Source organism: Saccopteryx bilineata, chromosome 5, assembly GCF_036850765.1.
Source record: "Saccopteryx bilineata isolate mSacBil1 chromosome 5, mSacBil1_pri_phased_curated, whole genome shotgun sequence".
In the NCBI taxonomy this organism is placed as follows: Eukaryota; Metazoa; Chordata; class Mammalia; order Chiroptera; family Emballonuridae; genus Saccopteryx; species Saccopteryx bilineata.
In genome coordinates, this window is record NC_089494.1 from 40,034,186 (window position 1) to 40,049,414 (window position 15,229).

Genomic DNA, 15,229 nt, shown 5'->3' on the forward strand with positions numbered 1-15,229 from the left:
TGGGGACCCTTAGGGGAGGCTGTAGATGTCCGTGGTTGGGGACCCTTAGGCGAAGGTCAAGTCCATGGCTTGGAAACACTTTGGCTGGCATGGACAGATCTTTGGAATTGGCAACATAAGACAAATTACTGTACTTTTGATACATGTCGTTCTTTTGCTTTGCCCTTCAAACCAGACCATGTTGGTGTTTGTTGTCACACTGATAAATGAAGAGCCTGGCGGGGATGGGTTTGACAGAGGGGCTGGTGTCGGGGATGGAGCAGAGAGGCACTCATCCTGCTGGTGGGGATGGGTTTGACAGAGGGGCTGGTGTCGGGGATGGAGCAGAGAGGCACTCATCTGCTGGTGGGGAGTGTGTGTGTGTGTGTGTGTGTGTGTGTGTGTGCGCGCGCGCGCGCGCACCTGCTCTCTGTGTCCCTGCCTCTGTCCTGCTGTGTCACAGCCAGCAAACTCTTTGTCCACCCCCGCTGTGTATTCAGAAATGGGATAGATTATACATAGATGAAGGAGCTCATTCCAGGACGTTTATGAGTAATTCTAAAAGAGTGCGTTAACTCTTTCAAACCATGTGGTGGTACACGGGGTTACTAATTTGCTGAATAGTCCTCTGTGGTCTGGAGGAAGCAATTAGCTGCCCCAAGTGCCTACTTTCCAACCACAGACATCTACAGCTTCCCCTAAGGGTCCACAACCACTGACATCTACAGCCTCCCCTAAGTGTCCCCAACCACGAACATCTACAGCCCCCGCTAAGGGTCCCCAACCACACGGACATCTACAGCCTCCCCTAAGGGTCCCCAACCACATGGACATCTATAGCCTCAGGCTCCACGCCTTGTTTAATCGTGTGTTAGCAATCAAGGCTTCAAATCAGCTAACTGATTCATATAACACAGCATTTCTCTCTTAGTTAACCAAATCCACGCTTAGTCAGTGGATTTTTTGCATACATGTGTTATAAAATTTGACTATCCATACATTTGATACAAAAGCATGATTCCAGATTTAAAAGATCGGTGTTTTTTTTTTTAATAAGACAAAGCACTGTCACTTGGTTTCACTAGAAATCACCCAGTTCTCATCCAGGAAATGCCAGGCTGCTCCAGCAGCGGAGGAAGGAGCCGGCTGGTGGCCCCTGAGAATCAGTGTGCCCCTGTGTCATATCCCACAGGCAATGGAACAGACCTGTGACCACACAGGCCCCGCCCTGGGTGTTGACTCTAGAGTGGAGCCCCGTGACAGAGGCAACGACACCATCCACCCCTGATGAAATGGGACATGAAGGCCATGTGGGCCAAACACGTAACCACAGCGATAACATTTTTTTTTTTTGTATTTTTCTGAAGCTGGAAACGGGGAGAGACAGTCAAACAGACTCCTGCATGCACCCGACCGGGATCCGCCCGGCACGCCCACCAGGGGCGACGCTCTGCCTACCAGGGGGCGATGCTCTGCCCCTCCAGGGCGTCGCTCTGCCGCGACCAGAGCCACTCTAGCGCCTGGGGCAGAGGCCAAGGAGCCATCCCCAGCGCCTGGGCCATCTTTGCTCCAATGGAGCCTTGGCTGCGGGAGGGGAAGAGAGAGACAGAGAGGAAGGGGGGGGGTGGAGAAGCAAATGGGTGCTTCTCCTGTGTGCCCTGGCCGGGAATCGAACCCGGGTCCCCCGCATGCCAGGCCGACGCTCTACCGCTGAGCCAACTGGCCAGGGCCTAAAAAATAATTTTTTAATGAACAATAATAGTCTTTCCAAACAAAATAGTGAAAATTGTTTTGCATTTTCGCAAATCTCTTTAATGTCTGGATTCTCATGTCGAGTTCTGTAGTCTGTTACAGTACATTGTTCTGGCTGAGGAATAGGAGGAAAACCCGCTGCACGCAGATATGTAGTTAAAAAGTTCTTGGGAACCACACACGGCCTCTAGCATAGCATCCAAGAGCCTCGACTGAGCATAGAAACGTCCCACAACCTGCTCCCACCCTCTCTCCCACCCCAGCCTGGTTCTGTGACACGTGCACACCCCACCTATGCCTCAGGCCCACAGCCCAGAGCCCATCCCACGTCCCTCAGGGCCTGTGACCCTTTACCCCTGCTGGTCCCTCTTCCCAGAATGAGCTTCCTCCCACATTCTCGGCCCCATCCACTCCTACACGCCCTCCAAGTCCCAGACTCAAAGGTCCCCTCCTCCGCTAGGTCCTGTCAAAAAAACGAGCCACTCACCTGACCTGTGGTGGCGCAGTGGATAAAGCATCGACCTGGAAATGCTGAGGTCGCTGGTTCGAAACCCTGGGCTTGCCTGGTCAAGGCACATATGGGAGTTGATGCTTCCAGCTCCTCCCCCTTCTCTCTCTCTGTCTCTCTCTCTCCTCTCTCTCCCTCTCTGTCTCTCTCTCTCCTCTCTAAAAATGAATAAATAAAATAAAAAAAATTAAAAACAAACAAAAAAACGAGCCATCCACCTTGCGGCCTCAGCACTTGTCCACTCCTCTCCCAGAACTCCTGAAACACTCCAGTCCTTGTTCACGAAGTGCTCACCCCCTCCACACCAGGGTGCCTCAGCCTTGGAACTACTGACACCTATGGCCAAATAAACCTTTATTTTGGCAGGCTGCCAAGAGCCCCGGACAGGCTAGCAAGGTCCCTGGCTTCTACCAACCACATGCCAGTGACAGCGTGCGTGCCTGCACACCCACACACACACAGATAGTTCCAATGTGTGTATGGGGGGGTGCATCTACCCGGAAGAAAACCACCGCTCTATATGGAAGTCTCTGGGGGGCGAGGACCACATCCGATGCTCCTAGCATTCCGTTACTCTTACATTCATTCAAAGAAGAAATTGTGAGTCCTGAGTATGGGTCAGGCACTGTGCTCTAATCCATGCAAACGGCAGGAAATAAAAGTCTTGGGCCCTATGATCATGAAGCCACAGCCTGCAGAGGGCTTGCAAGGTGCTCAGTAATATTGGTTGAATGACTGACTTTGTTTAGCAAACAGATAAATATAAATAGATAGACAGTCAGATGTAGATATAGACATAAATATCTAGATATCTAGAGTAATGTTTCCCTCAAAACATGGAAAACAAAACCCAGGGGCTAATTTTTTCCTCCTCTTCTTGGGGTCATAGCACTGCACAAGGAAGGGGAGCCATTTACACAGAATGCCTCCTGAGGGCTGCGTCCCGAAAGTGGGCAACTGGTACAGCTGACATGTCCACATCCCCAAGAAAGCTACCTGTAAGTAACAGAGAATCTCAACCAATGAAAAGAAAACTCGATAGGAACACCACCCCTCCCAACACACACAGCCCAAAAAGGCCAATGCCAGAGTTATCCTACCAAAACTCACAAAGACCAGAATGCCTGAGCTTCCGGAGAATCCTCCCCTCTGTCCAGGACACACCACACAAGCTCAGAGAAGATCAGGTGGTGAGCTGAACCATGCCTGGTGCTCACAGAGGCACTGGGCACCCTAAAACGCGACACAGGCAACACGGGGTGTTCGCAGCATCTGGTGCCTAAGTGTCTGTATCTACATCCTACAAAATCCCCCTGCCTACGCATCAACCAAAGGGGCTCTGGCTTGGTTTGGAACTAACAACAAAGACCCATTCCTCAGGCAAAGTTACCTAACTAAGTTATTTCTTCCAGTGACAATAGTAGTACATGATTATTGTTACAGTTTGGAAAACAGATTAGCACAAAAAAGAAAATAAAAATCACGCCTAATCCCATTCTCAAGAGATAACTGTTTGCATGTGGGTGATAATCCTTCCAGATTATACAGACATATAGATGGGGCAAAAGTAGGTTTACAGTTCATATGGAAAATAAGACAATAGTTAATAAATAACAATGCCAGAATAAACTGTTTTGTGTGTCTCCTGTACTCACAACTGTAAACTTTAGCTACACCCTGTATATTTTTTAAGTAGAAATCATGCTGCTTTGGCCCTGGCTCAATGGTAGAGTGTCAACCCGGCATGTGGAAGTCCCGGGTTTGATTCCCAGTCAGGGAACACAGAAGGGATGTTTCTCCCCCCTACCTCTCCCCTTTTCTCTTTCTTTCTCTCTCTCTCTCTCTCTCTCTCTCACTTCCCCTCTTACAGCCATGGCTCCACTGATTCAAGTGCATCGGCCCCAGGCACTGAGAATGGCTCCCTCCAGTCTCTGCCTCAGGTACTAAAAATAGCTCCATTGCAAGTGGCCTCGGATGGACAGAACATGGCCCCAGATGGGAGTTGCTAGGTAGATCTCAGTGGGGACACATGCAGGAAGTCTGTCTCTCTATCTCCCCTACTCTCACTTGGAAAAAAAAAAAAAAAAGAAATCTTGATGTTTTATAACACAATGCCATTTTCCTTTATTATGTAAATTTCCCCAAACACAGAGAAACAGGTTGGAGGCTGGTCTGATGAGCTCTGCTGTTGCCATTACCCAGCTTCAGGAACTATCTGAAGACAATCAAAAACTTCCACTTCCGTCCTCCCGAGGACCGTGCTGGAGGCAGGCCTGTCCCTGGGGCGATCCCCACTCAGGCCCCGGGGTGGCTTTGCTCACCGGAGAGAACTGTTAACGTGCTCGCTCTCCTCATGGACGCCTGAAACTTCCCCAGCTCCTGCAGAGTCTGTGAGGAAGCCTACCAGGTGGGGTTCAGACGCCCATTAAATACCTCACAAGCCTTGAGGAGTCTCCTACTTCCATGACTGCATTCTCCCACTTCTGCTTCGTTTCCACGGATACGCACACACACATGCACACGCCCACAAGAGGACAGCTAACCGGTTTAACTGCACATCCTCAAACTCTGCATCTTCCCCTCCCTTAGTCCTCAGCCAACGCAGTCTGCCTGCCAGACTTCGCTTCCTGGTCCCTCCGCTTCCCAAAGGGCCGCGTACATCTCCACGGATGCCAGCCCAAGCCAAATATCCAAAAGACTGAAGGAAGTACGGTGGCTGTACCCCAAATGCACAGCTCCGATTGAGGCCCCAAAGTGCCCAGTTGAGACTCAGACCCAGAGTCAAACATAGAACTCGGCAGCCCAAAATAAATTCAAAGAATATCCTCATGGGACACAAGAGCGGCTCCCCTGTGTCCCAGTTTAGCCAAGTGCATGCGGGAGGGAGCCCTGGATATTCAAAGGCCAGGCAGAGAATTCGATTCCGCCACAAACCATGTACAGCTGACAGAAAACAAGACCGTGCTGGGAACCCGTTAGAGCAAAACTTCCGGGGGCAAAGCTGCTGAAATCATTTGCACTATTTTGTACCAAAAGACACCAGTACTGCGAACAGTGTATTTGTCTAAAGCAGCGGTTCTCAACCTCGCCGGGGTCGCGACCCACAGGTTGAGAACCGCTGGTCTAAAGAGTCTAAAACGCCCAATAGGGAGGAGCCGGAGAGAATAAGGGGGTGTGGTCTACAAGGTTCCCGACAGATAAAGACACAAATTAAAGTAATGGTTCTCAAACTGTGATTAGGAACCACCCAGAAAGCTTGTTTTAAATGCAGATTCCTCAGCTTCCTCCCCAGAAATTCTGACAAAGCAGGTCAGGGGTGTGAGATCGGGCTTAGTATCTGCATTTTCCCCCTCTATTTCATTTGTCATTTTATTTTGTTCATTAGATTCCACATGTAAGTAGGATCGTAGGATACCTGTCTTCCTCTGACTGGCTTATTGCACAAGCAATACTAGTTGGCCCGTACTGATCGCTGTCTGCGTGGCTGGGAAATGAAAACTACCTGAGTTCCCCCAACTTGGCCACAAAATTTGGGCAGCGACACTTCCGTGCACAACAGGACCTGAGACCTGGTGCTTCGCTTCCTCGTGGATTCTGGCCTCAGAGACTCATTAAACGGGTTAAATATGCAGATGCCCCTCCAGGAAAGAACACTGATACCCAGGCAGGTCTCTAATGGGGCCAATTAATCTCAGGGTGCTTTCTCCCCAGCCACCTGTCTTTTGGTGCCCCAGGCAACTGGCCAACCTGGACCCCCTCCCGGGCGACTTGATCAACATCCTCCCCTTCAAAGACTGAAAAGAAACAAATTTTCATCTCCCCTCCCCCCACCTCCTCAGCTGTCTCTAAAATCAGGTTTATTGTTTAAGAGTTTTAGATGCTAACGAGAACAGTCTCTGACAATATAAAATATACCTTGGGCAGGACAGTGAAATGCTCTAAATACAAATGCTAGCTATGGGTTCTTTCTGCATTTCATTAATTTCTCCTGCAACTGTTTCCTGAGCACCTACACTAACCCCAGGCACTTAGCAGTTCACAGCGGGACACCGTGGACAAGCCCCTAGTCCCACGCAGCCCCCACCTGCGGAGTGGACTTTCAAACACAATGACAAGTACTACAAAACACACCAACACAGGCTAATGAACAGAGCAAGGGCAGGGAAGATGGGTGGGGATCTCTACAAGCCAAACGACAGAAAACACGACTGCAGGAACAGCAAGTGACAGGAACCTGGACAGACACAAGAGAGCAGGACGTGTTGGAAGAAAAGAAAGGTGACCAATGGCCCCACCACTTGGCCAGGACGGGGATGCGCAAGTCAGGAAAGGGTGACTCAAGGTCCAGAGGCCAGATAACCAAGGGCAGGGTCTTGCGGGTATTGTTATAAACACAACAGAAAGCCCTGGGACCACTGAACAGGGGGTGTGTGTGGAGTGGGTGCAGGGGAGGGGGATATTCTAATAGTAGTTGTCCCGTATTCATCACTGTCTGTATGCCAGGCACAGTCCAAATCTCATCTTGTCTTCCCAACAGCCCATGCCACAGCTGAGCTCTCAGTCAGACCGGCAGGAAGGGATGGAGCCAGAACTCGAAGCCAGGTGGTCCGGCTGCCGGCAGTGGTTGTGGAAGTGAGCAGGGACCAGGCTGGTAGGCCAGGTAAGGAGTCTGTACTTATTCCAAGTGTGACGAAAAGCCATTGGAGAGGGACTGAGACTTCCTGACTCATTCACTTAGATCTGAGTTAACAGGGGGCACATCTTCTGGGGAAAGCTCACCCAACCATGGCTGAGTGGCATGCCAAACCAAACTATTACCACTTCCAGCAGACTCAGGTTTTTAACCCTGCCCTGCCCGCCCTGGCAAGACCCTCCAGACCCTGCAGAACGGGATGCCTTCTCTCTAGGTTAGGGTCCTCAAGGTGGGGCCCAGACCCACTGCATCAGGTCACCTGCGATCTCGTTAGAAATGCAGGTTATGGAGCCCACCTCGGACCTACTGAATCTGAAAAACCCAGCCGTCTGCTCCTCAGAAGCCCTACAGCTGTGCTGGGTTATCCACACCCTACTTCCTCCACGACTGCCGCCACCACCTCATTCCCCCTCCACCCTTTCCCAAGTCACGCCATGTGTGTCCACGGGCAGCTCTGCACTGCACACCAGACCATCCTACCCCGGACGCAGCTGGTGGGGCGCCGTGGCTCCTGGGCCTGGAATCTCACTACTGCTCCCACCTATTCCTCTAACTAACTTGATTTCCTGAAAATATTTACTATTCAGCTACTTAGGCCTCTTCTCCTCCAGGAAAAACTCCTCCTATCTACTTCCAGAGTTTAATTTCACTTGCAGCCTTGTAGCCTTTGAGGTGGAGATCACCGATAGTTTCTGCCTTAACCTAGACTTTCCCTCACGCCTGCCAGTCACCGGGTTTTTTCTTTCTATTCATTCACTTCCACCTCCATATGTTCCAAGTATTCATGCCTTCGTATCCCAGGAGCTGATTGCACTAGGTGCCAGGTACTTCGGTGATTCCTGAAACAGCTGTCATCCTTGAAACTGACCCTTTAGTGGCCAGTGGCAACAAGCAAATAAACACATATTCACAAAGTATATACTTACACTAGAAAGGCCTCTCGGGCGGTCACTGGGCTGACACCTGAATAATGAAGAGGAGGCCGACCTGACAGTGGTTTACAACAGCAAATATTTGGGTACTGAATCCATGCCAGATTACAGACTATGTGCTTTACAAGTACTACCCAGATAATCTTCCAACAGCCCTGTGGAGCAGGCAGAATTCCCAGCACCATTCTACAGGAAGGGATACTGAGGCATGGGGGGAGAGGAGAATGTAAACAGCAGAGCCAGGATCTGAACCCAGGCAGACTGGCTCCAGAGCCCCCACCCTCCTGACCACAGGCTACGGTGAGAAGATTAGGGTGGAACAGTGCAGGTCGATAGGCAGACAGGTGTCCAGGCAGACAGAGTGGGACGTGTAAGAGTCCTGGGGCAGAGAAAAGTCAGCCTGCAGCAGAAAGGGAGTCAAGCATACTGGTGAATCTAGGGAGGAGTGCACGGACTGGGAATATGTTTGGGAACTGGACCAAACCACTTATCCTGACAGATGTATTATGGGGCCTAAGGGAGAAGAAGGAATCAAGAATGACTCCTAGTTTTCTTTTTCTTTCTTTCTTTTTTTTTTTACAGAGACAGAGAGAGACTCAGAGAGAGGGACAGACAGGGACAGACAGACAGGAACGGAGAGATGAGAAGCATCAATCATTAGTTTTTCGTTGTTAGTTGTTCATTGATTGCTTTCTCATATGTGCCTCGACCATGGGCCTTCAGCAGACCAAGTAACCCCTTCCTCGAGCCAGCGACCTTGGGTCCAAGCTGGTGAGCTTTTGCGCAAACTAGATTAGCCTGCGCTCAAGCTGGTGACCTCAGAGTCTCGAACCTGGGTCCTCCGCATCCCAGTCCGACACTCTATCCACTGCGCCACCGCCTGGTCAGGCACTCTCCTAGTTTTCTGATTCCCTGATTTCAAAGCTTAAGGACAGCCTGTTTCCAGAGGGCAAAGTATTACAACACAATATGTGATGAAGTCTGTCTGCACAGTGCTCATCCACACCACACTCTCCCATGATTATAATTAATCCATCAGGAGGTTAAAGTGTCCAGCTCTCCCTCCCCTGACACTTCTCTGCAAGGGGTCTATATTCAAGGGTCCTGTCCTATCCTCTGGGAGCTGTTTTCCAGAACACTACTGGCACTGGCTAACAACAATGAAAAGTTACAGCTACCAGCCCTGACCAGGCAGCTCAGTGAATAAAGCATCATCCCAGCATGCCAAGGTCGCCGTTAGATCCCAGGTCAGGACATGTATGAGAAGCAATCAAAGAATGCACAACTAAGTGGAACAAGTTGATGCCTCCCCTTCCCTCTCAAATCAATGGGAAAAACATTTTTCAGTAAAAAAAAAAGTTACAGATACAGTAACGAAAATACCTTCTAACAGCATGGTTTTTCTCACACAAAATAATGCTAATTTAGTACCCGATTCTCAAATATTTCTGAAAAGCACAATTCTACTAATTTACAAATGAGGAGCTATATATATATGTACCTTGCCTAAGGCGAACAAGTGCAAAGAGGCTGAGTCGGATTCCATACCCAGCTGTGCCCAACCTGCGAGCCCACACTTTCCCATTAAGTCAACATGTCCTGCGTTGTGCGACACATACCTCTGATGGAATGATGGTTTTAGGGGCGCAGCGGAATGTTTTTAAGTCTTAATATCATGGTCCCATTTTAGTATGTATAATCATGTGTGCATGTGTAATATCAAGTAAATAAAAATTTTAAATTATATACACGATATAAATTTTACATTTTATACAGATGGTACATGTATCACATCACATCCATGACTTCATGTGTATACATGAGACATAAAGAGGCTCTTAAACGATAATTTAAAGAAAAGAGTAGCCTGACCTGTGGTGGCGCAGTGGATAAAGTGTCGACTTGGAAATGCTGAGGTCGCCGGTTCCAAACCCTGGGCTTGCCTGGTCAAGGCACATATGGGAGTTGATGCTTCCAGCTCCTCCCCCCTTCTCTCTCTATCTCTCTCTCTCTCTCTGTCTCTCTCCCTCTCTCTCTCTCTTCTCTAAAAATGAATAAATAAAATAAAAAATAAAAAAATTAATCTAAAGAAAAGAGTAGACTAAAAGAACAGGCGCTACCGAGAGAGGGTAGAAGTTCTGAGGCAATACATAAATCACTGAGGCTCGGGGAAACACTGCGTAGCACGCCTCTGCCCAGGAACCGCCCAGCACCTGTTCCATATTGTACTCTAATTTGGCGACAGTCACACATAACTCTGACTCTGCTCCAGAGAGATAAAAATGTGGCTCCTTGAGGGAAAGGGAACAACTTCAGAACAACACAACTTAGCATAAGTCACCCCTAACACAGGACTTGTCTAGACATAAATACTAGTGCGGTGGTCCAACTCCTCCGCGTAGTCACCACCCACCTCGATGAAGTCAGGTCCCCTTTCCCTAGACTTCAGTTTCACTTTATCGAGAGAAAGTTATAAAATGTAGACTCCAAGGTCATTTCCAGCTTTAGGACTCCATAAAATGTTGTAAGAGCCTAAATTCCCAAGTTATTTTTTTCAGAATCATAAAGCCCCAATTCTGAATGAATGTCGACCTGAGAAATAAATGAGCACATGGCACCCCGGGCTACTGTCACTATCAATGACACTGCTACCTACAAAGATGTAGCAAGACATTAATTACAAAATGATATAGAGCTGCCAATCAATGTTGCTGTCTCAAACAAAACCTGCAGGATTTCCTGCCAAGCTCTGGCTGGGCAGCTCAGTGACTGGAGCACCCTCCCCATGAGCCAGGGTTACGGTTTCTATTTCCAGGTCAGGTCACATACAGGAGGAGCCAATTAATGAAGGTATAAATGGCTGGAACAACAAAATCAATGCTTCTCTTGCGCTCTCTCTAAAATCAATGAACAATCAAAAAAAATTTTTTTTGTAAAGAAGAAAAATTTCCTGCCGCTAATTTTTAAGTTAACTTTCTTTACACTTGGTCCTTCACCTGTTACTTCCAGTCCTTAACAATTACCTTTATTCTCAGTCAAGGAGAACAATGGGTAGGAGAGAATTCTGAAAAATCTCTCCAAACTCCTATTTCATGTTAAGCCTCCGCTGAGAACCACCCGTGAGCCCTTGTTAGTAAATCCAATCTGAATTACCCCATGGACGCTCAGACGTTTAATGTGCTGCACCTCTACAAGAAGTTGTCACTCCTTATTTTTCAAAAACATTATTAACGGCCCTGGCCGGTTGGCTCAGCGGTAGAGCGTCGGCCTGGCGTGAGGGGGACCCGGGTTCGATTCCCGGCCAGGGCACATAGGAGAAGCGCCCATTTGCTTCTCCACCCCCACCCCCTCCTTCCTCTCTGTCTCTCTCTTCCCCTCCCACAGCCAAGGCTCCATTGGAGCAAAGATGGCCCGGGCGCCGGGGATGGCTCCTTGGCCTCTGCCCCAGGCGCTAGAGTGACTCTGGTCGCGGCAGAGCGACACCCCGGAGGGGCAGAGCATCGCCCCCTGGTGGGCAGAGCTTCGCCCCTGGTGGGCGTGCCGGGTGGATCCCGGTCGGGCGCATGCGGGAATCTGTCTGTCTCTCCCCGTTTCCAGCTTCGGAAAAATACAAAAAACAAACAAACAAAAAAACCCATTATTAACAACACAGTTGGACCAAAACGTTATCTATGATTGAATTAGATACATTTATCAAACGGGAAGTCTGTAGGGCTCCTCCTTGCCTTCTTTACAAAGCCCTCTGTGTGATGTCAGTGGACCTGTAAACTTTTTTAATAGAGGATTTTTAGATTCCTAGAAAGAGAAATTCTGAAATATGCTCACTTCACATTTAGCTGAAGAAAACAGAGGGTGGACGGGCTGCAAATGGCCAATTCAGAGAGCACAGCTGGGTAGCAGGTGATCTTAAAAAAAAGAAAAAGAGGCAAATCCCTGGGCAAATTGTGTAGCCAAGGGTGATCGTTCCTTATAACTGGAGAGTTGTTATATAGTTACTTGTTAACTAGTGACAAACATAAGCATGGCTAGGAAATGTCATGGCTACTCCAGCCATTGAAGATAGTGTACCCAGTGCACGAGTCAAGGTTTCTCCAACTAATTTCATTCAAAGAGAAAGTGATCCGGGCACTTGTTCCCTTCCAAGGTAACCCGACTGCTTTTACATATATATACAAAACAGTCTCCAGCAATTAAGCCAATCAACTCTAGGAACGAAATCAGTGTTTCCCCTTATAATAGTGATCTTAAAAGGGGACGGGAGATACGTTCAAAGTGTTCAATCTTTATCACCTCGATAAAAACGACTCCACTCCAACTGGAAATTTTGAACAGAAAAGCTTCAACCCCGACTCGCGCGCGCGCGCGCGCGCACACACACACACACACACACACACACACACACACAGTCTCTGCTCAACTGGCGCAAAACACGAGACCTGTGTCGGACGCATTGCATTCCAACATTTTCCAAAAAGTTTATGAGGATTTACAGAAGCCGCGAAAAGAAAAAGAAAGCAGGCAGAAGCGGGGGAGAGCGACCTGGAGGGACACGAGAGAAGAACACGATGAAGCGCCCAGCAATGTCGTGCAAGGTCCGCTCACCGACAAGCGACCCTTCACCCGAAGAGCAAGCGCCCGGGTGGAGCGCGGGAACTGACAGCCGCTCGCTCTCCGCCGCCGGGGGTCCCCCAGCCCCGGCTCGGTCCCCGCCGCCGGTCCCCTCCCCGACCTCCCGCTGCGCTGCCGATGCCCGCTGGGCCAACTTGGCCCGGTCAGCGCTGCGGAGCGCGGCCCTGGCTGCCGGGGAGGCCGCCGGCGCCCTTACCTTCTTCTGTTTGGGGTCCTGTGGGTAGATGCCGGGCGGCCCGAGCCGGGGGCGTTTCAGCGGTCTCTGCTCTTAGCGGAGAAGCCCGAAGGCGGCCACGATCTCCCCTGTTAACCGGCGAAATGAATGCGAGTTGGAGCTGGAGCCGCCGCCTCTAAGCACCAGGGAGCAGCACTTGGCAGACGGACTCCCGCTCTCCCCCTCCTCGCGCGCTCCTCGCCGTGGCGCTGCAGAAAGGAATAAGGCAGGCTGGATGCTGCCGCTGCCAGCCACGCAGACACGCACTGGAGAGGGCAGCCTTCCGCGGGCACCCCGCTGCGCTGGGGCCCCAGGACGCACCGCTCCGTGGCGGCGGCGGAGGGACTAGACATTCGCCCGGGTCCCCCAAGGCGCCAGCTTCCAGCCGACCCCCACCCTCCCCCTGTCCTCAGGGGAAGGAGCTGCTGATGGGGACGTGTGATTTTTTAAACCAATGGACCCCAACCCACCCCAGCCGGACGCAGGGAGAGGGGCCGGGGGGGGGGGGGGAGGGACGACGAAAAACTTTTCTCGGCGCCCAGTGGGGTGGCCCAAGTGCTTGCCCCAGGCAAGGGTGGCCCTGCGGCCCCCGCCCCTCTTCTTCGCAGGGATCCTTCGCCGCCGCCACGCGCCCCGCAGACTCCGCCACCTGGGCGCGAAGCCGGCCGCGGCAGAGAGAGAGAGAGAGAGAGAGAGAGAGAGGCCCGGCGGGGATGAGGGAGGCAGGGCTGCGGACGGAGAGGGAGCGGCGGACACCTCCCAAACGCCCGCTAGGCTCGGGTGGCGCGTCGGCTGCTCCGGGCAGGCGCCCAGTCGCGCAGCTAGCGGTCGCGGCGCCTGGAAGGGGCCGTGCTCACGGTGGCGCGGGGCCGACTTAACCCTTTGCTGCCCCTCCAGGGGCTGAGGTAGAGGGGTGACGAGGGTTGGCGGTGAGCACCCACGGGGACAGCCAGCCAGCGGGCGTCTCGCCCCCCCCCCCCAGGCCGCAGCCCTCCCACCCCTTTCTCCCCCTCCCCCAACGTTTTACTTGTTGGTCCCGGGCTAGTGGCCAGGGGCCGGCGGCGGCACTACAGCGGCCGCATCCTCCAGGATTCGGGTTGGGATGGGGGGTGGTGGCTGGATTTGGGGTTATTTGTAAGGTATCAGTTTGGTCTGAGCGAGCCTCGGGGACGCGGCAAAGTTTGCCACTGTCTGGGGGCGGCGGACGCCGCCGGCCCGCCGGGCGTTCTCGCCCCCACTCCCGGGAGCGCGAGCTTCCGAGTTGCGGACTGCGGAGTTGGTGCGAGCGCACGGTGATCCGCCGTTCCGGATTTTCGCAGCCGCAGCGCGCGCTGCCCGCAGGCCTGGGCGCCGGGATCGGCCTCAGGGTGAATGTTGGCGAGGTGGGGACGCCCCCCAAGGTCCCCCTCTCCCGCACCGCGGGCAGCGCCTTTTGCTTCGCACTCCCCTAAGGTCGCTGTCCCCGTGGCCTGGGCCGAAAATCGCAGCGGCGCCGGCCGTGCGGAGAGAGGGAGGGTACCCTCCAGGGGAGAGCTCAGCCCTCCCGCACCCCCGCGCTCCCCGCTGGCTCCCAGGCGTTGGCACAGAGATGCTGGGCCACCTGCCGCTAGCGCTGCTAGACCAGAGCCGCGGCGGCAGGACTGGCCTTTCCCAAGGGACCCTGCGGGAGGCGCGCCCGGCTGGATGAGCTCGCACTGGGCCAAGAATGACGACTGCTATTTATGGAGCCCTCGCATGGGTCCAGGATCTTGACAGTAAAGGTCTGTGAACCTTAAAGGAAACCTTGCAAGGTTTTACTGTACCTTTTGTATAGATGGAGAAACTGAGTCAGCTCAGGGAAGCCCAGTAATTTGCTCAAGGCCACGTTGCCAGATCCAAAATTTCTGACCTGTTCTCCAGGACTTGGGTTGAAAGGACGGGGTTCCTGAACCCCTTGCCTGACTGTCTCTTTCCCCACACCTAGAGGAATTTCTGGGCTCCCGGTTCTCTGCTCTCTAAGAGGCTGCAAGCAGACTCTAATCCAAGGACTTTGTACAGCGCGTGGCACACAGTAGGTGTTCAGGAGATGTTGGCCAAATCCGAATATTTTACCTCTGTTGATAAGGCCATGGCAATGTGGTAGAGGCTAGTTCCTCACTCCTTACCTTGACCTATTAAATCTGCCAACACCTCCGGAGGCCAAGTCCCACCTGTGGTTTTTGGCATATTGACTCAATGTGAGCAAGTCCTTCCAGAGAGCAGTTATCCTCCACCTGGAGGCATTTCCAGTCCACTTTCTGCACCCTGCACTGAAGATTTGTCTTCTGCTAATACCCTGGGTGTATCCTTTAAGCTGGACTTGCCCCTGTGGCAGGCATCTGTCAGATCTAGCTTCCTCCCGTGAGGGGAAAAAAAATTATCTAACTTTATTAGGAAAATTATCAAACATACCAAAAAGCAGAAGAAATGCTCTAATGAACCCTCTCCCCGAGTAGTCATCTCCCAGGTGTGACAGTTATCAAAGTTTTGCCATTCTTGTTTTA

The 15,229-nt window shown here is 51.6% G+C and overlaps 1 long non-coding RNA gene across 1 annotated transcript in view; it reads right to left on the reverse strand.

Annotated features, from left to right (window-relative positions):
- The window catches only part of LOC136338118 (uncharacterized), a 34,465-nt gene extending 21,579 nt beyond the window's left edge, over positions 1–12,886 (reverse strand). Inside the window, exon 1 of the long non-coding RNA XR_010731917.1 lies at positions 12,690–12,886. This is a non-coding gene — a long non-coding RNA (uncharacterized lncRNA). The remainder of the gene's footprint in view (positions 1–12,689) is intronic.
- Positions 12,887–15,229: the final 2,343 nt, after the last annotated feature.